General features: G+C 39.4%; 1 long non-coding RNA gene across 1 annotated transcript in view; it reads left to right on the forward strand.

The window, feature by feature from the left end:
• Positions 1-21,341, forward strand: part of LOC129051673 (uncharacterized) — a 92,377-nt gene that overhangs the window by 65,661 nt on the left and 5,375 nt on the right. The window contains exons 6-9 of the long non-coding RNA XR_008516100.2: positions 8,356-8,442; positions 12,219-12,325; positions 13,742-13,808; positions 13,922-16,190. This is a non-coding gene — a long non-coding RNA (uncharacterized LOC129051673). The remainder of the gene's footprint in view (positions 1-8,355; positions 8,443-12,218; positions 12,326-13,741; positions 13,809-13,921; positions 16,191-21,341) is intronic.

The raw sequence follows: 21,341 nt of genomic DNA on the forward strand, positions 1-21,341 counted from the left end.
CTATGTGGAGAGAGTGAGAGAGAAACTGGCCACCAGGGAATACTGAGGTGTCAGGCAGGTACATGAAGCCTTGTTGGAACTTCTAGCCTGGTTGGGCCACCAGCCAATGCTGCAGGGAGCAGGACTATTCAGCCTATCCTTGTCTGAATTCCTGTCCCACAGAATTGTGAGCAAGTAAAATAGTTATTTTCTAAGCTTCTATGTTTTGGGGTAGTTTGTTACACAGCACTAGGTAATCAAAAGAATTGGCTCGTACCACCCACCATCTCCCCTGAAGGAAAGTTTACTTTGGAAAACAAATCGACTAATGAATCAGAGAATCAGGGCAGAAAGAAATGTTCTTAACGAGATCCAGGACTACATTTCTCAGGCTTCGCATTTGATCTGGGAATCGTCTCTTCTTGCCAGTCTCAGAAGGCATTGCCCTCAATTTTTCTCCTCATGAGTGCCATTTTCCCATTGTTATAAGATGGTCTTGTTAGTTCTTCTGATTACTGTAAGTTTTACATCAGATTACAACCGTTTTGTGTCAGGCAACTAGCAGACACTCAACAAGGTCATTTGATGAAAATATAAGGAGCTCCTGCATTGCCATGCTAGGCACTGTGGATGCAAGAACAAATATGACATGGTCTCTGCCCTCAAAAAGCTTATAATTTATTATGGGGAGAAAAGTCATGTTCAGGTAATTATAATTCAACCTTATGCGATGATGGTTTCCTGGGACACATGAGTGATTATTTCTGGCTTGGTAGAAGATTTCCTAGTGAGAATGATATCAGGTCTTGGCCTGAGAGGGTGAGTAGGAGCTTGGCAGGAAGGGGAGTTTCTCAAAGTCATCCTACCAGAGGAAGTACTGAGAATGAAAGTCTCTGAGCTTGGGAAACTACAAGGTATGAGGCCAGGGCATAGCGAGAATGAGGGCAGATGAGATTGGAAAGGTAGCTTGTGGTCTGATTATGCCAGTTTTTTTGGATACTCACTCCTTAGCCAATGAGTTGGAAGTTTGTCATGTTAAAATTGGTGAGCTTTGGAAGGTTGAGGTGAGAGGAGATCACATCTGTGTTCCTGTGTCATGGGTTGTGGACTGTCTTTCGCCTCTTATCACATGTACTGGGACTCTTTGTTAATATAAAGTTGATATTGTAGGAAAGGCACAAATGGTTGAGTAACTCAAAGCATGACCCTAGAGGAAGGTGGCTTGATGACCCAAAGAGTAGCTTATCACTTTACCAGTTAAGAATAGAGAGAACTAAGATCTAGTGTTCAATAGGTCAGTAGGGTGGCCATAGTTTGCAATACTCTATCGTATATTTTTAAATAGATAGAAGAGAATAATTCAAATGTTTCTAGTGTAAAGAAAAGACAAATATTTAAGGTGGTAGATATCTCAATTACACTGATTTTATCTTAACAAATTGTATGAACGTATTAAGTTATCACATGTACCCCCAAAATGTATACATCTATCATGTACCAATAAAAAAAATAGGGGACATATATTTAGATCCTTTTGTTTGACTGTCCAACTCTTAGGAAGTGTAACATCTGCAGGGTGCAAGGAAATGTGACTTTGGAGAGATGTTTTTTCCTGGCCTCAGAGAACACAGTAGGGTCAGTTCCCAAAGCACTCAGAAAGGTTTTTTGTGGTGAGGGAAAACTGCAGTTTCTCTCAACCTGTGTTGTGTGCCAGAGATGATTACATATCGTCTCAATAACACATTAAGCATTGCTTCTTAGCAAGTGTCCCCTGTAGCCTGAGTTTATCTCAAAAGAATTCTCTGAGATCTTAGTAAGTCACATTCATGAAAAATTTTGCAGAATGAATATTGTCAAGCAGGCTGCTGTCTTTGGCTGTTTTGTTGTGAAAGGTGCTTAGGACTAGAAAATGAGGTTATCAATCTGGGCTCAGCCACTGACCTGCTGAACTCTTAACCTCAGGGGTAAACCACTCATTCACATGGTTACAGACTTTGATAGGTCTGTAGAAGGCCTACTGTGTGTCAAGCACTGTGCAAAGAATGAGTGGTGCTCACCTTGCTAGTGTGGAGTGAGCAGTGCAGTGAGGGACAAAGGCAGGGAGCACCAAGGGAAGGTTCTAGATGGTTGCTTATTGAACAGGTACGGCTGTAATGTTCCCTTTTGTGATTTTTTTGAGGTGGAGTCTTGCTTTGTCACCCAGGCTGGAGTGCAGTGGTGCAATCTCAGCTCACTGCAACCTCCATCTCCCGGGTTCAAGTGATTCTCCTGCCTCCCTTTTGTGATATTTATCTTGAGTTTCCATATAAGGATTATGCTGGCTTTGTAAAATGATTTGTGAAGTTTTCTTGTTTTTATGCCATGGGATATTTTTATTTATTTATATTGATATATATTAGATGTACATATTTTCTGGGTACATTTGATTATTTGATACCTTCATTTAATCAGATCAGGGTAATTGGGATAGCCATCACCTTAAATAGTGACATTTTCTTTGTTAGGAACATTGAGATTATCCTTTTCTAGCTATTTTGAGATGTACAATTGGTGAATGTTAACTACAGTCACTCTATTGATCTATTGAACACCAGGTCTTATTTCTTCCATGTCACTAATCAACCTCTCTTCATCCCTCTTTTTCCTTAACCTTCCTGGCCTCTAGTAACTACCAATCTATTCTTTATCTCATGATCCACCTTTTTAGCTCCTTACGTATGAGTGAGAACATTTGCTATTTGTCTTTCTGTGCTTGGCTTGTACACTTAACATAGTGACCTCCAGTTCATGGAATATTTTGTATAAACAGGGGAATGATCTATTTCTTGACTTTATGTGTGTAGCTGGTGGAAACACTTTATGGGTCTGATCTCCTTCTTGGAGATAATTTGTTGATGGCCCTTTTTTCCCCTCTTGTTTCTTTCGTGGTTGTCTATTTAGGTTTTCTGTTTCTTCCCAAGGGAATTTTGACAATTTGTATTTCTTGAAAATAAGTCATTTCAAGACTTTATAGTATTCTGTTGTAATTGATTTCTTCTGTATTTGCCACATCCTGTCTCACTCTTGACTTCATCTAAGATCTTCTGTTTAATTAATTCATTACAAGATTTTCAATTTTATGTATTTTGGCATCCCTTAACTTTTGGAATTTCTTCTTCAATTGTGTTTTTTTCCTGTTTTTCTAATACATACATTTCCATTTTGTTCTTAATTATTAATTCCTTTGGTGTTCTTTCCTTGTTAGAATTTTCTAGTCTCTTGACTTGAATTCTTTGTAAACTCTTGCTTTTTTTCTTGTTTATGAAGGGACACATTTTAGTGGCTTTACACAATACTTCTTGCTCATCTTAAGGCCCAGTGTGGGTGTATCTTGATCAGTGACTCTCCACCAGGCTTCAGGGACCCAGTCTCCTCCATCTGTTACTTCTGTCATTCTCAAGGGCCTTAGTTGTGTTTGCATCCCATGATGGATTGGGGGTTGAGAGTGCTCAGGCTCATTGGCCTCCTAAAATCCAGGGCCTAGAAGTGGCTCAGTTACTTCTGCTCTCATTCCATTGGCTGGAACTCAGTCACATGGCCACACCTCACTGCAAGGGAAGCTGGGAAATGTAGTTTAATAATGTACCCAGGAAGAAGTAGAAATGAATTTTGGTGGACACCCATTTCTTCCACATTTTTGAATAATCCTTCTTATCTTGCAATCTATGTCTTTCTGATATTAATATAGCTATATAAACTTTCTTGTGAGGTTTGTCTGTCATATGGTTTTCTATCCTTCTATTGTAACTTTTGTTGTTTCCTTCTGTTTTGTGTGTTTTTTCTAAAAAGTGTATGTTTAGATTAAACTTTTACAAACTGGTAACATCAGTTTTTTGTTTGTTTTTTGAGACAGAGTCTCACTCTGTCACCCAGGCTGGAGTGCAGTGGTGCAATCTTGGCTCACTGCAACCTCCACCTCCTAGGTTCAAGCAATTCTCCTCCCTCAGCCTCCCAAGTAGCTGGGATTGCAGGCACCCACCACCACACCTGGCCAATTTTTTTTTTTTTTTTTTTTGAGACAAGTTTCCCTGTGTTGGCCAGGCTGGTCTTGAACTCCTGGGCTCAAGTGATCCACCTGTCCCAGCCTCCCAAAGTGCTGGGATTACAGGTGTGAGCCACCACACCCACCCAGTAACACTAGTTTTAACTGCAAGTTTTGCTTATATAAATTTACTGTGATCATTTAAATACTTAGACTTTTTCCTAGCATCTTTATGCTTTCTATGTTTTCTTGCATTTTTCATGCTTTTTCTACTTTTCTTAACTTTAATAATTGACTTAAAAAACTATCCCTCCCAATGATTTGTATATACTCTTGTCATAACTCTTGACATTTAATTGTGCCTACATAGCTTGACAAGTCTAAATGTATTAAATAGTTTAAAACTTCCCCTCATGAAAACATAAGGACCTTAGACTACTTTCTTTCCAATTATCCTTCCTTTTGAATACTGTTGATCAATAGCAATGAAAAGGATTGTAAATGTGGTGCTTCAAGCCTGCCCCATGACTTATTCCACCAAGTTAGGAGTTTAGTGGGGTCTGAGTATATTGTGCTTACTTTCTGTGATGTTATACTGCTTTCTGAGTAAGAGGTGATACAGGTCACTTTTTAGTACATTCTTTGATCTGCTCCCTTCTATACTACATCTTGCAGAAATATCTGTGGATGGCTTCTTTCCCCACTCTCAAATCCTGCTGCAGGATTTTCCTTATCTTCATGTCCTTTTGATTATTATACTAACATGGAGGCTTTATTAGGGAAGAGATTGGGTCTGTTTCACACACTCCAGCCCAGTATATCATGATAAAGAGCAGAATACATCACTGGAGCAAAATGTGAATATGATTTCTGTTTAAAATCTTGGCAAAAACAAATAAACTAATTTTTAAAAATGTTATCATGAAATATAAAAAATTGACCCAAAGAGCTGAGTTCTTATACTCTTTCTCTTATGATATACAGTGCAATGTAATGTGATAAGCATGAGGTAATTGTTGAATACATCCAATGATGGCATTTCATAAGGAGGGTGTACTGCTTTATATATTTGAAACCTAATCAGAAAGTGTCTGCATTTAACATCAGAAGCTACCATTTTCTTAAAGACAAAGGCCTTTAAAACAGTTTACTGCTTAGAGTTCATAGCACACTGATGCAACTTAGTTCAGAGTGTATTTTGGCAACTCTTCAGCTGAGAAAGAATAGCAGATTTGGGAAAACAAGGCCTTAAGACTTGTCATTTTAAGGCTAAGTTTTAAGAGTGTTAAAATTTAAAATCTTAAACTTTAGAGAAATGGAATCTTGAAATTACTGATTAGTTCACAATGGCAATAATTATGGAGAAATTAGTCTGTAATAAAACTTGGCATTGAGTGCAAAGACTACCATTTTTGAGCAAAGCATAGAAAGGTTCCAAGTGGGGCAGGGCAAGGAGTGGGAGGTGTGGACATTCCCAACAGCAGGCACTGCTGCTGCTGTTTCTTCCTGACAGTCAGTGGCAGAGAACCGTTTCAATAACTCCTCCAAACACCATCTGAGACCTCACTTTGTGAGAGCTGAGTATTCTAGGTATGCTATTTTAGGGCACTGATCTCTTTAGCTGTAGCTTAACCCTGTGGATAGGTGATGGGAGTCAGCTGCTTCTCCTTCAGTTTCCTAATCATGGTTTTATCACCCCTAAGATCACGCTTAGTTCCCACTAGGATGATGAACATGTTGGAACATGGTGGTGAATATCAGGATACCACTTTGCACAGGTATTTTCAAATGATGCAGGACTCACAAAGGAAAAGCAAATAAAGAATTCATCTGTTTGCAGATAGGACAGGAAGTGTAATCCATCATATTCTGCCATCCATTTGTATCCCTTGAGCCCAAATTCACTGGTTTTTCCATCCACCGTAACACTGGCAGAATAGTTGTCAAAGACAGTGGGGATCTCTTCTCTGGGAAGTGCACTGGTGTGTAACTGAACAGTAGGTAAGTTTTATCTACAAATCTGTCTTCTGCCACTGTACACATGACGGCCTGCATCTAGGCCACTAGCTGGGTATCCCTGGCTGGGCACAGATGCAAGAAGCAGCAGGTGCAGGGTTCAGGTTCAGCAGGTTTGGAATTTGAGGGTATTGGAAATAGTGGAATATTATATGGCCTACTGTGATTTATCCAGTGTAATGCAAATTACTGTAGTAAGACTTGTATCTAAAGTAGTTTTCATGAAATGGGCTGTGGGTGGGTGTGCTCCCAGTGATAAATAGCCATTGAGTATAAGACCCAAGGTCTTTCTACCACCTTCAGCACAAGGTATTAGAAGGATCTAGAATGATAGTCATAGGACCAAGATTTAAATTTCACTTCCCTCGTGAGTAAATCTGTGACTCTGGGCAGGTGTTTGTTAATCTTTCTGAGACTTAGCTTGAACATTTCTAAAATGGAGATAATAACACCAACCTACAAGGATTGTTGCAAAAATATAAATCAATGTGATTAAATGAAGAAAAAAGGTAAAATGTATTGCAAACTGTAAAGTAACTTGAAAATGAAAGTAATTCATGTAACAAGCTTTTTGAGGAATTATTGTGCACATAAATTGTATGAAGAATGTTAAAAGACAAAATTAAAACTAATTAAAATATCTTAATTGGCTTTTATTCATGACTTTAGAATCAGGCAGCCCTCTGAACCAGAACAGGTTCAAATAACTCCAGTCTGTCATGTGTTCGGATAGCATTTATGGACAGAAAATGGAAATGAGGTACAGAAAATCAAAGTGTGGGAAAGAGACAGCTTGATTGGTTACAGCTCAGCATTTGCCTTATTTGAACATAGTTTGAACAGTTGGCTGCCTGCAATTGACTAAAGTTTGGCCGCTGTGATTGGTGGAGACTCGGCTATTTGTTGCGAAAGTATACTCTTAAGCGAGGCTTCCAGTAAACTTATGTCCAAGTCAGGTTGCAATCTATGTGAGGACTCATGTACAGAGGCATCTTCAGGTCAAATTTAGTTTAATTTAACAAAGTTGACGGCAATTTACCAGGGATATCTTTAAGTGTTTTCCTGTCGTTTTAGTCTGCCAGTTGAGAAGTTTCTGTGGAAAAGCTTTGTCTGAAATGCATTCTACATAGTAATATTTCCTTATCCCATTGGCTGGATTTTATTTTATTTTATTTTTCTTTTAAATTTTATTTTAGGTTGAGGGTACATATGTTGGTTTGTTACACAGGCAAACTTGTATCTTGGGAGTTTGTTGTACAGATTATTTTGTCACCCAGGTACTAAGCATAGGACCTGATAGATATTTTTTTCTCACCTTCTCCCTCTTCCCACCCTCCACCCTCAAGTAGGCCTCAGTATCTGCTGTTCCTCTCTATGTGTCCATGTGTTCTCATCATTTAGCTCCCACTTATAAGTGAGAACATGCAGTATTTGGTTTTCTGTTCCTGTGTTAGTTTGCTAAGGTCTCCAGCTCCATACATGTTGCAGCAAAAAACATGACCTCATTCTTTTTCATGGCTGCATAGAATTCCATGGTATATATGTACCACATTTTCTTTATCCAGTCTACTGTTGATGGGCATTTAGGTTGATTCCATGTCTTTGTTATTGCAAATAGTGCTGTAGTGAACATACACATGCATTTGTCTTTATGGTAGAACAATTTATATTCCTCTGGATACATACCCAATAATGGGATTGCTGGGTCTAATGGCAATTCTGTTTTTAGTTCTTTGAGGAATGGCCACATTGCTTACCATGATGGCTGAACTAATTTACACTCCCACCAGCAGTGTATAAGCATTCCCTTTTCTCTGGATTTTAGAAATAGGTAAGGATTTTAAAATATCAAAGAGCATAAGGATTTTTCAACACTTGCTCCTTGATTTTATTAAGAAAGAGAACTGTGCCAAGAGTGCATGCTTCAGTAAGAAATAATGAGGGAAAATTGTTCAGAGGGCTTACTTGGTTAAGTGCAATTAAGCTAGCCTGTAATTTTTGCATTAAACTGCTGGTAGTTGGGAACAAATATTTGGAGCTACTCATTAAATAAATTACCTAGATGAAGGAGTTTTCCATGATTATAAACACAGGGAAGGACGAATGTCTTTAAAACCTATAGTCTTTTAAAATAACAACTAATGCAAGGTTGCTGAACAAGTAGCCCTAGACCCTGGCTACAAGGCCCACAGAGACTGTTGATCAGGGCCCTCCCATCACAGGAGAGAATTGGAATGGAGCTGCTGGGAGTCAGGATAGAACTGCTGCTTCTGTCTCTCTGGGTGTGCAACCTTTGATTGGCATGTAAACTCCCTGAATCTGTTTCTGTATCTCTAAAGAGGAGTCTGAACACTGATTTGGACAGGAGTATTGGAGGCTTCTGACTCAGGATGCAGTTGCAAACAAAGCTGATTCAACGAGGCATGGTGAGTTCTTCTCAAATGTCCATGTGTGCATATCACCTGGGGATTTCGTTAAGCTGCAGATTCTGGCTCGGGTCACCCAGAGTATGATCTCACGTGTGCATTTCTGATGATGCTGGCCTACAGATCACACTTTCAGTGGTGCGGGCTTTAACAATAAAGAAAATGTTAGCTCATTTAATGTAAAGACTCAGGAAAAGTATTGATTTCAAATAAGGCTTGTAACAGTTGTTCAATAACGTCATGAAAGTGCTGGTTTCTTTTCACTTTTTCCTGTGTTCTGTAAAGTTGGCTTCACCTTTGGGCCCGCTTTCCTCACGGGACCAAGATGGCTGCCTGCAGTCCCTGAGGCTTTGGTTCATACTTCCTTGGGTGTGACCAGCAGAAAATTTGTCTCCAGTATTACCAACAAAATTGCTAAGATTCATTTTGATTGTACAGATGAAATAAGTTGATTTGTTTAACTACAAGTGGAGTGAAGGTGGAGTGAAATTTCTAGAGCCTATAGAAATCAGGGCTATGAGAAGGGGAGGGATGCTGGGGAGGAAACCAAGAAATATCCTCTGTAGAGTCAAATAAGATAAAAGTTTTGATCAAAATTAACAAATGTAACACACAAACAAACAGAGAGTTAGAGAGAGAAAGGGAGAGAGAGAAAACATATAGTTTGCATACTTCTCCATCTGATTTGGGAAGCTTCTGAGTCAGGAAATGTTAGTTTTTGTTTATATCAAATATGTTTTGGAAATCATGACACCCTTTTAGGGATCCCTTTGACATATTTTATTTATTAGTTTAAATAAGAACGTGGCTTTGTGTCAACAAGATTCACTAACAAGGGTTGGATTGAATAGTATCTCTATAAAAAGTTCAGAAAATCCAGAGCATTAGGAAACTTTTAAAGCTTTTGTACTTTGTGTTTATCTTGTAATTACAAATTTAACTTTGTTGTCCAGATAGAATTGGAGGGGGATAAAGGAAGTGCAGAATTCAAATAATTATAGCAAGTGAGAATATAAAGACAGAGTATGCGGTCAAACTGGGCAAGAGGCTGCTCTTCCCAGTACAGAAGCAATGGTTTGTTGACTAGGATAAACACAAATCAAAGTTAGGAGAGTTACTGCAGTTAGCAGTGGTGAACTTCTTGCTAATCTTGCTATTCCTATGCACAAAACTTTGGCAATATTTGTGTTGCCATTCACTCTGATAAAGGGCATATACTTACTACCCAACCAGCCAGTCTTAGCAGCACAAATGAAAAACTGGGAGCTGTTTATGTTGGGTCCACCATTTGCTGTAGAAATGTGCCAGGGCTGAAATGAAGTCCTCATCAGGAAATTTCTATCCATGGATGAACTTATCCTAGTTCCATGCTGACAGGCATGACATCACTATCCTGCCAAATAAACTCAAGGATAATTCTGAGAAGGCAAGAATCCTAACCGTATTCTTTCTGTGCCCATGATGGTGTTGGCCTTGGCTGGTATAGATGTGGCATAAGCTGGGTAAGGCTCATGAAAAGCCTAAGAAATCTTTTAGTATTATGTTATTAATAATTTAAACTTACCGAAAGAATAAAGAGTTTTTTAAATTGAAATTGAGGGTAGTCTTGGAGACTACCTGAACTTGTAGTTGATGTCAGAAATGAGGGTGGTCTTGGAGACCATACCCCCTAACTTCACAGTTGGTGTCAAGAGTGGGATTCTCTATCGTGACCCTGACTCACTGAAACATGATTTGAGAAGAAGAATGAGAGGGCTGAGGCTGAAGAACCTTTGACTCCTGAATGACTAGCTGGTCACCTATGGTATGGAACTACAGGTGTGCGGCAATCAGTTATTAGAGGCAAAAGTTACCAGTGGAATTTAGAGATAGCTCCAACTTCCAAGGAGTTAGCTCACTGGATACACAAGAAAATGTAAAATAATAAGAAATAAGCTAAATATACAATTCATTGGCTTTGTTAGCTATAATAGCTAAAATGAAAGTAAAATAGCATTGGGGCAGATCCTGACTCTATACCAAGCTCAGATCTTGGTCAGTCTGAGATACGGCCACATTGTCTTAGGGCTGCTACCAAAGGGAAAAGTTATGCTGGGACAATAATAGGTAGCACCTCTATGACCTCTAGTCATTAAGGAGGTGGCCAGGTTGGGGAAAGGCAAAACCAAGGAACTGGTGAAACCAAGGCGTATAATGTAAAAGAGTTATTTCATTTTGTGCATTGGTATCATCAAATTCCCAAGGAACCTTTACAAAAATGGATTGTGAGTGAGTAACTTAGGGGAGGTATCTTTGGTTTTGATTGCTGCAGAGTGAAAGAGCATGTTTGGGTTGATATAAGACCTAGCTCACTATTGAACAATCATGGATGGCTATATGTGATCTAGACACACAGAAGGTTGTTCCTGAGATGACAGCTAGCCTCGTGCACTGAATAAAAGTCACTATAAAGTTAGTTTACCCTGAGAAGGGGGGTCTGTCCAACTTCCCCTGTACTTGCCAAATGGAAGACTCCAGATGAAGTAGCTAGTATGCCTTGTATGCAAGCCATGTTGGATTGGCTTTATGATAATCTGGATATTTGTCTGCAGAATATGCCCCTTACCCAAGACATGGAAAATGTTGTGATTAAGGTGGATACCTTTGCATCGGTACCCCATATAACATTATAGCTGCAATGTGAAGAACAGTCTGCAAAGCTTCAACACATTTATTGTCTCAGTTTCCTTATGGGTTTTACAGGTGCCAAAAAAATTAGAGTGATTTAGAAGAAAATGGGGAAAGATAAAAAGGAGAGTCAGGAGAGTCAATCTTGCAGGGTGGTAATCTTTACATGGTTGTTAAGAAATGGGATGAATAAAGCAGATAGTAATGGGTTGAAACAGAGGTCTTAATGTAGCACTACTGGAGGTTGGTTGGACCAACAGGCACCCCTGCTGGTCCCCCAACATTAAAAGACCCCAAACAAATCTGCTCTGTTTATTCCATTTTGGAGGAATTTGAAAGGCTGGAAGGGAAAGATGACAATGAGAAACTTGATCTCGAATCACCTGGAGAGATGCTCTGCCACATTAATAAAGACGAAAATTGACAGAGGGGCCAGGATCCTCTGGCTCAATCCCCAACTGAGAACCCAAGGGCAAATGTACATGTATGGGTAAAATGACCTGTGGGATCAAGGGAGAAAAGAATTTTCTAGGGCTTCTTGACATGGAATCCCAATGCTCTAGGATTCCAAAACCTGTTGGTGAAGTCGTAATGGAATCTACAGTTAAATGAGAGGATATGGGGATGCAGTGTTTGATGGGATTAAGGTGAAGATGGGATTAAAATGGAAATGTTTGAATGGATATTATGTAAAGTGGTTACATTTCTTGTCCCTGGACATCCCTTCCAGAGGAGGAAAGTTTGAGTAAAAATAAAACACAAATGGAGAGAACAAGAACTAGTGGTTGGGGATAAAGGAATGGAATGAATAAATGGGTTATTGCAATGAGGGAAATCCAATTTTACATTGGTGCCTTAAGAGAGGCTCAGAGGAAGAGAATAATATTATCTCTTAGCACAATTATACTAGATACCCACACGGGTGAAGCTATGTATTTGTCACATTCATCTTGCTTCTGGAACCTGACAAGGTGGAATAGAAGCCTGCAAACCTGAGTAGCGCTGCCCTGGGAGACATTCTGGTCATACAATATGATGAACTGGACTAACGGTTAATGAGTGAGTAGAGCTCTAGTAATAAGTCAATACCTCTGACTCTTATTTTTCAGGTTTTATCTACTACAAAGGATATCACTTGGGAAGAAATTTCTTGGAACTGCTCCCAAGAGAGCCATTGGACCATGTGGTAAACAACTCCTAGCTGATGGATTACTGGGTAAAGATAAACCTGGATGATCCCATGCTCAGAAAGTTTCCTGATTATAATGAATAAGATGTAGCAGTGGCATGCTCAATATTCCATAGTATGCTATGCACAAATATACATCACCTTTGTTTTTGTGGATGGCAAGCTATTAAACAGAATAGGAAAGGCCAGTGGGTTCCTGATGGGATTAGAGCAGTAGGTGCCACGTAGTGATTCTGACTTCCTCTGGGAATAGCCCCACCCTGAGGTGAAGAAGGCTATAGCGGGCCTGGTATACAGAAACTAAATTATGTCTACCTGTATCTTGTATGGTGGACTCAGCATTTTGGGTACAAAACGTGTATTTTAGTTGCACTCAGGCTGTTAGTACCCAATGGCAACAAGGTGAATGGTAGAACACAGCACTGGCCTATGAGACAGAAACGTGCTTTAGGGGAGACATCTTCTAGTTGAGACTTCATTGGATGAGCTGAATTTGCTTTTAGTGAGGAGTGGCATTTGGAGAAAAAGACTTATTAACTAGAATGAGCAGATTAAAGGGAATTCCCTTCCAGGAGGAATGCAAGAAATGACAGTCAGCCTGGACAGGTGATGAGGCTTTAGTGAAGTAGGACAGGCCAACTCAAAAATAATGCAGGATAATGCTAGGACCCAGTGTTGGGAAAGCCTTGTACCCAGGAACAACAGGGTCTCTTCATTATTTTAATACTGACAGGGACTGAAGTAGCCATGGAGCAATAGCCCTCCATTCTAGCTGTTGAGGCCCGGGAGGCACACGTATGGGAATCTTATGGCTCTTCACCTATGGGAGTCCTCTAGGAACACTTGCAATTTACGCTGATGCAATGTGACTGCCCTTGCTCTAGGATAGATCAAAATAAGACATATCCTAAAGTACAGTTATCAGAGGGAGGAACTGTTCTGAATATTACCATGTCCTCCTTGTAGCAGGGAGGTGAGCCCTGCTATGTGACAGCACATAATAAAAACTAGTCTTAGTACAAGCCTGTGAACTGAGACAGGGTGAATGGCTTTGTCTGTAACTGACTTGGACCACAGAATAACCAATCATGACTAATTGTCAAGGTGCCTATTCATAGTAATATATGGTATACGGGCAAGGTTGATTATCTTGTGAAGGAATAGCAAATATGTCTGTAATTCTTAGTGATTTGTTCTGTAATAAAGCTGAACTGTACCACGGTCATACTGTGATATGGTATAAAATTGGCACTGCTGGTAAGACTCAATTACCTTATGTAAATAGGTCTTATGATAACACTGATATTGATGATCAACTGTATTGGGAGATTTAGTTAGAAACTCCTCAGAATTTGTGACAGGAGGCATTGGACCACAACAGACAGTCTAACAATGTAATTTATGATGGGGACTTTGGCTCACATGGTATCTGTTCTACCACAGGAAAGGCTCCAGAAGGGCTGGAGACTAAAGGTATCATCTCGACCTCTGGAGGGGCTGGAAACTAAAGGTCAGCTATGTGTGCAGTTAGCTATGTCTGCAATAAAAACTCTGGACACCAGAGCTCAGGGTAGCTTCCCTGGCTGGTGGTATTCCATGCACAATGTCATATGTTATTTTCAGGAATATTAACACCATCCAGAACGCTATGGGGAGAAGACAACTGGAAGCTCCGTGTGGACAAACCTCCTGGACTCTACCCCACATATCTCTTCCCTTGGCTGATTTGAATTTGTATCCTTTCATTGTGATAAACCACAACCAGATTATTACAGCTGTCAGCAAGTTCTTCTACTGAATTGTTGAAACTGAGGGTGGTCTTGGGAACCCCTGAACTCTACTGTTGGTGTCAGGAGTGAGGGAAGTCTTGTAGACTATACTCCCTGACCTCACAGGTGCATTTTCCAACTTTATGTGAACATCCCCCAACAACATCATCCCCTTCTTCAAATATGTTTCTGCTGAAACATTATCCTTTAAATGGTTCCTTCGCTGCCATTATGACTATGGCGTAATCTGTAGTAAAGCACCATTAAGATGTTAATAAAGATGTATGTGTGAATTAAAAAGTGATGCTAAATGCATAGTAACCAATTTACTTCACATTAATAATTTAGCTATTTTTATTTGTTTCTAAACAAAAAGCAAAGAGGATCCAGTCCAGAGAGCAGTTGCAACAGTGTGCACAATTTTTATTAAACCAAAATAAAATCTTTTAAAGTTCTTGGGCTATGGAAGTCACCTAAATTCACTTCTTTTTTCCTATGAACTTTCACTTTTTTTCCTTCCAACTCTAGTTAGAAGCTGACAGCTGACACGCCCTTCCCTCGTGCATTTTATCCTGGGGCAAAATGAGAAGACATCCTTCAGTGCCCTTAAGTACTATTCCTTTTAGTAGGAAATCAAACACACCCCCTAACTGGAGTACTATTTATTCTATTCCATCTGTTTCACATAAGAGCAGTAAACTGATTGGAGGTGAAATGAAAAGAAAGAAAATGGCAAGACATGGTGCACAAATAACTTTCAAGACTCGTAAATTGCACATCTTGAAGATCTTTATGCTTGAGAATACTGGGCATCTGTGATTCACAAAACACTTTACAAACTAATATTCTTGGCCCCCATTTTGTAACTGGCTCAAAAAGGAGGTAGGCAATAATAAGAACATTATTCAGAGTCATGGAGGAAGTCACGAAGAGTGCCAGATACAGAGCCAGTTACCCTGGCAACATTCTTCTGTTTTTCCATTCCTGCATGCCTTGGTATTGGGTTTCAGTTGTGGTTCTTTAACTTATAGGCTGATCGTATATTCAGCTTTCACAGTATGTCATGGGCATTTTCCTCTGGATTTGGCTGTCTCTCTCCTAATTCTCCTTTCACTAATTTCACTGTGTCAGATGTACCACTTCAGGAAAATATGGTTATATGACAATCTAAACATAGAAAGTAGACAAGACCACCTGGTGATGGTTCAAGTGCAAAAAGATTACTCACTTAAAAAAGAATTCACAAAATTCTTTTAATCATCTCTTCTAGGTCACCACAAGAGATTTAATTTAAAAAATTTACAAACAAGTTTGAGAAACATTTCTGTTTCAAAAAGCAATGTCTTCAAACTTGCTGATACCCATTTCTTACTCAATTTTTATGTGAGATTACAAGAAAATAACTTAAAATATAAAATGATTATACAATAAATATAAGTATGTAATAAAGTAATTTTAAATATACAAAGTCAAAATTGGTATACATTTTTATGCTTATAATCCTTGCAGAAGCCTAGAACAAATAGAAAATTTCAAACTATATACTCCCAAAAAAATCTTTCCAAAAATGAAATTCAAAATACAATCTTTACCTTGATGTAGTGGATAATTTTTTTTTAAGTGGAAGGAAGTACTCTTTGTAAAAATAACTATGGTGCTGACTGCCATAATATAGGTATCTGTATCTGGCAAGTATTTACCAGTGAGTGCTGTGTGATGGCTCAGTTTCATTATCATTTTCTCTAGTGGCACTCCTGAACAAACTTCCTTTGCATGTCTGTTGGTCTTTGAGTGGCATGAACACATCATATGCTGTTATGATTTGGCTGTGTCCCCACCCAAATCTTATCTTGAATTCCCACATGTTGTAGGAGGGACCTGGTGGGAGGTAACTGAATCATGGGGGCAGGTCTTTCCCATGTTGTTCTTGTGATAGTGAATAAACCTCATGAGATCTGATGGTTTTAAAAAGAGGAGTTCCCCTGCATAAACTCTCTCTGTTTGCCTTTTGCCATCCATGTAAGATGTGACTTGCTCCTCCTTGCCTTCCACCACGATTGTGAGGCCTCCCAAGCCATGTGGAATGTCAAGTCCATTAAACCTCTTTTTCTTCCCAGTCTCAGGTATGTCTTTATCAGCAGCATGAAAACAGACTAATACATATGCTTACCAAGGACATCTCAATTTTTTTCTCATTAGCTCATCAACAAGAATTTATCAGGAAGAATTCTTCAATGCCAGTGAGATTCTGAAATCTCATAGTTGTACTCAATTATAAATTACTTATTCACATGATCCAGATTTTACATGGGTTATTTTTTTTTAGATAATCATCAGAATGAAAACATGAAATTTAAAAAAGCAGAAATTAGACTACAAGGATTGTTACATGTTCTCAGGCTCCCCGAGCCCAGGTTGAGAAATGCTGTTTTAAAGATGTCCAGGCACATGCATTTTGGTTTAACAATACTTGATCTACTAATAGTTCTCATCATGCAGTAATTTAAGTATTTCATTGTATTGTTATAAGAATTAATAAAATGTTATATGTGAAAATATTTTGCAAGTTATAAAGCATTGCAAATGTATGTAGTTAATTTTTTCTACCTCTTTCACTTCTTCCTCGAAGACTATGTAAGCCATACCAGCCTTTTGATATACTTCCCTTTTAAAATTTTGTTGCCTTAGTCTTTTTCATTAGAGTATTGATCAGCTGTCATCTAGTACTTCAGAGGCAAACTTCATCTGACTATTTACCACATTGACAGATACTGATAAACCCTTCGTGATTTCCTGGCTATTTGGCAAAGTGTTTGAAATAATGATTCAAAAGGGGGCTTCTTGAAAACCTCCTTTTGGAGTCTTAGAGGTTTAACTGATTCCACTGAATCTGATAATTGTGCTGTCTGCAAAGAAATACATGGGAGCAGTACATGGAGCTCAGGTTATATGTATTGGAAACAGAAACACTTCAATCCTGCTAATTGTATTTAAAGCAGATGGGGAAAGGGAGCCAAACATCAGAGTTTGTTATGCTGCAGATGCTTAGTACACACTGTCTGGATTGCTGGCTTTCTTTTCCCATTGTGTAGGGGGGAAACTGATGTACAGAAAACTTCAATAATTTGACTAAAATCACAGAAGGAGCTGGAGCAAGATTTGATTCCTGGTCCTGATTTCCAAGTGAATATCATTTCCCATATGTCTGGCTATGGAAGAGGGAGTGAGAATGTAGGAAATGGCAAACCAGGGTCTAGGGCTGAGAAAATGGAGCTTCCCAGGCTGGCATTTACCAAATCACGTGTGGCCTCAAATCCAGTTCTCCAAGACAATTTCCTGCTCCCTAAACCCCTACCTCCCTTAGTTACATCCACTTTCCTCCATCATTGGCACCATCGTTCAGTGTCAGCTTCTTCCTGGAAAACTAGTTTGCCTTAAAAACTTGCTCAAAGACTGTTTTTCCCTCTCTCTCTCTCTTTCTAGAACTGACCTCTCTAACTCAATAGTTAGACTCTTGAGTCCTTGAAATTGAGCACAGGTATGGGCTACCACAGGAACACCAATACAAATGCTAACATTTCCTGAGTGACTACAGTAGGCCAAGCACTGCGTTAACTGCTTTATATGTGTTATTTCATTTAATCCTCACCACAACCCTCTGTCGTTCTTACTATTACTGCCATTTTATAGATGAGAAAATGGAGGCACAGAAAGACCCAGCCATTTGTCCACAGTTACACAGCTGAAATAAGGCCATAGTAGACTAAGACCAATTGTCATTCCATCCCCAGGGCTTTGTGTTGTCTTTCTGAGCAAACTTGGGTGAATTGTGACTGTGGGTTCCTAGGCATGTGCTGCATTCTTCTGATCTCCTGTCTCTGCTTGCAAAGTTCTGGTCCAGGAATCAAGTGTTCAACTTTCCATGCAGCTCCCATAGTACACAACAGTTCTGAGCGAACAGCAAGTGTTTAGTGAACAGGGTTGACTTTTACTACATGAAACACTAATGTTCAGTTATGTACTTGTGAAGGCAGAGGGAAGTAGCATATTCCAAGTGTCCTGTTGATCCTCAGAGTATATTAAAAGGGAAATCAGACTTTGTCTCAGAGAAACTAAACTAACATTAAATAATGTTATGGGCTACATTGTGTTTCCCCCCTCCCTCATATAAATATGTTGAAATTCTAGCCCCCTGCCCCCATACCTCAGAATGTGACTGTATTTGGAGATAGGGTCTTTAAAGAGGCAATTAAGGTAAAAGAAGTTCATTAGGCTGTGCCCTAATCCAATATGACGATGTCCTTATAAGAAGAGATTAAGACACAGACACCCACAGAGGGAAGACCATGTAAAGACATGGAGAAGGTGGCCATCTCCAAGCCAAAGAGGAGAGAGGCCTCATGAGAAACCCACCTCGCCAACACCGTGGGGAATAAATTTCTGTTGTTTAAGCTACTTGGTCTGTGGTATTTTGTGATGGCAACCCTGAAAAACTGGTATAGACACCATTTGGGCAAAAAGATAAGAGCCTGCCTCTTTTTCTTGTGGTAAAGGGAGTTGGTGGGCATAGGGCTGCTGTTTGGGGCATACACACCATGACTCTGCAGGTACTCTTTCTGCTGGGAACCAGCCAGAGAGGAGGATATGGATTGGGATTGGGATCAGTAGAGGATGGAGTTTCTGTGACAGTCTCACACCAATTTTTTGGAGCACACTTACTTGTTCACCCAATAAATACTTACTGCCCACCTATTATGTGTCCACCACAGTACTGGACCCTGGTGATAAATTGTCCAGAATAAAATTTCCAAAGGTTCTTCTCCCCACAGTTTCTGTGGATTTCTTCCTGGCCGGTGCACACTGAGTCTCCTTGTTCACTTTCTCTAGGTGAAGCAGTTGTTATCAATCAGCATATTACAGCTTTCCATTCTTTTCCTTTATCTTCTTTTTGTTCTTGGTCTTAAGAATGGATAGCAGTCTAGAGTGCTGAGATATTATTTATGCCTTTGCCTTCAGTGCTAGAAGGAGCTTGATGGAATTATCAGTGTTTCTCCTGTTTTCCTCCTAAGAAGGAAGCCAATTTTTGTTCTGAGTTTTGAGCCACTAGCCTTAGGGAGTTGCTAAGGGCTTTTTGTGCCAGAACCAAAAGGAGAAGTTGTGTATGAAAGTGGTATGACTTGGAGAGTGAGTTTATCTCTCTGAGCCTCAAATGTTCCCATCTGGAAAATAGGAATAATTATGATACTGTCTCATAGGTTTGTTAGAAGGAAAAAAAAGGTAATGCTTGGGAAAGTCTACATATATGTGCATATATATGTAATAACCATTCCTTGGGTGTTGCTTTTGGGGTCCATACTGACCATAACTTGTTTGGAAGACCAGGCCAATGACAAGGAAGAAATTGCGGGAAGCATTTAGGTGGATGAAGGAGTGCTTATTAGAGTGGGGCAGACTTCTGGAGATTAAGAGACATTTTTCGGGGTGGGGATGGGGATGGGGATGGGGGTAGGGTAAGGGAGGGAGTTCCACAAGTTGTAGAGAACTGTGCGCTGCTCAAAGCCATGTCCTTGCTTGGGGCAGGAGGACTACAGCCACCAAGTGATGATGGAGCCTTGAGTGGAGTCACAGGCTTTGTGTGGTTCATCCTGTGGTCATAGAGGGGATCACGGGAGGACAGCCTTGCAGCTTTAGTACCAGAGCACAGCACCTCTGCATAAGCATGTCTGGGTACTAAAAGGATGATGGGAAAGATGGGAAACTATGCACTGAAGGTCTGGGATCTTCCCAGATTTTCTGTATCCATTTTCAATTCCTGACTCATTTTCAATTGAAGGACAAGAAAGCCCCAATAATTTCAATTCTGTATCCATTTTCAATTGAAGGACAAGAAAGCCCCAATAATGACCATTGTGGGGTACCTTGCCTGTTCTGAGACACTGGGCTGCAGAGATTTCACTTGATTTAGAGAAATAAGAACATGGTACTTTTTGTACCTAAGCATTGCACCCCAAGTTTATATTGATTGCAAGTAGTTATTGGTTTTCGTTGTTGTTTATAAAAAATCTCAAAAAATTCACTGTGCAAAATTTGGAAAGTAGGGAAAAACAAAAATAAAAATAAAAATTTCCTGTAAACTCACCACTTGGAAATAACAACTCTCACTGAATATTTTTTGGGGTTTTACTGTGTATATGCTACATATATCATTACATCAGTGAGATTATACTGTGCACAGTCTATGCTATTTTCATTTAACAGTGTTATAAAGACTTTCTCATGTAATATAATAGAGTTCTTCATGAAGAACATTTAAATGCTGGATGTCATTCAATTTTAAAGAACAAAATAGATGATTAATCCTTAGATCATTTAACTAAGTAGATTAATCCTTAGATAATTTAATCCTTTATTATTAGAAAGTTGGGTTTCCAGTTTTTTGCTCTGTTAAATAATATTGTTATGATTATCCTCACATAAATTTGTGTTCCAGTCTTGTTTTCTGAGAAAGTTTACCTAAAAGTTGTTATCTCTCTTATTTATTGTGTGATATTTTATTAGATTTTATTTTTGAGACAGAGTCTCACTCTGTCACCCAGGCTGGATTGCAGTGGTGCAATCTTGGCTCATTGCAAAACTCAGCCTCCTGGGCTCAAGTGATCCTCCCAGCTCAGCCTCCCTAGTAGCAGTGACTACAGGTGCACGCCACCATGCCTGGCTAATTTTTGTATTTTTTGTAGAGACAGGGTTTTACCATGTTACCCAGGCTGGTCTTGAACTCCTGAGCTCAAGCAATCTACCCACCTTAGCCTCCCAAAGTGCTGAGATTACATATGTAAGACACCACTCCTGGCCTCATTTTATTTTTAAAAACTTCTTCCTGTGTTTTCTTAAACCCACACTAAACCCAAAACAATTTCTTCAAACAGCCTTTAGTTCTTCATTACATTTTCTCTCCACAAATTATCCCCAAAGACTCTCATTCTGAGATGGAGAATCGTTTGTACCATTGGCAAGAGTAGGACAACTTACATGCAGTCATTTAAATTAGAGTTTCCTTAGCTGCAGCCAAACTGACACTCTCAAAATTCATCCAAAATCACAGTTATGTTGATTATTTGGTTCTGATATTGCTTTCGTATCTCGCCATTCCCTACTTTTGTTGCTATCAGTGGGTCTACTGTTTTGCTCAGAATTGTCTTCAACAATGTTATAAAGGGTGCTGGTAGAGTAGCAAGATGGGTCTTCACCATCTCTTAATTGGTTGTTGCTTTTCA

This window comes from Pongo abelii, chromosome 17, assembly GCF_028885655.2.
Source record: "Pongo abelii isolate AG06213 chromosome 17, NHGRI_mPonAbe1-v2.0_pri, whole genome shotgun sequence".
Classification (NCBI taxonomy): domain Eukaryota; kingdom Metazoa; phylum Chordata; class Mammalia; order Primates; family Hominidae; genus Pongo; species Pongo abelii.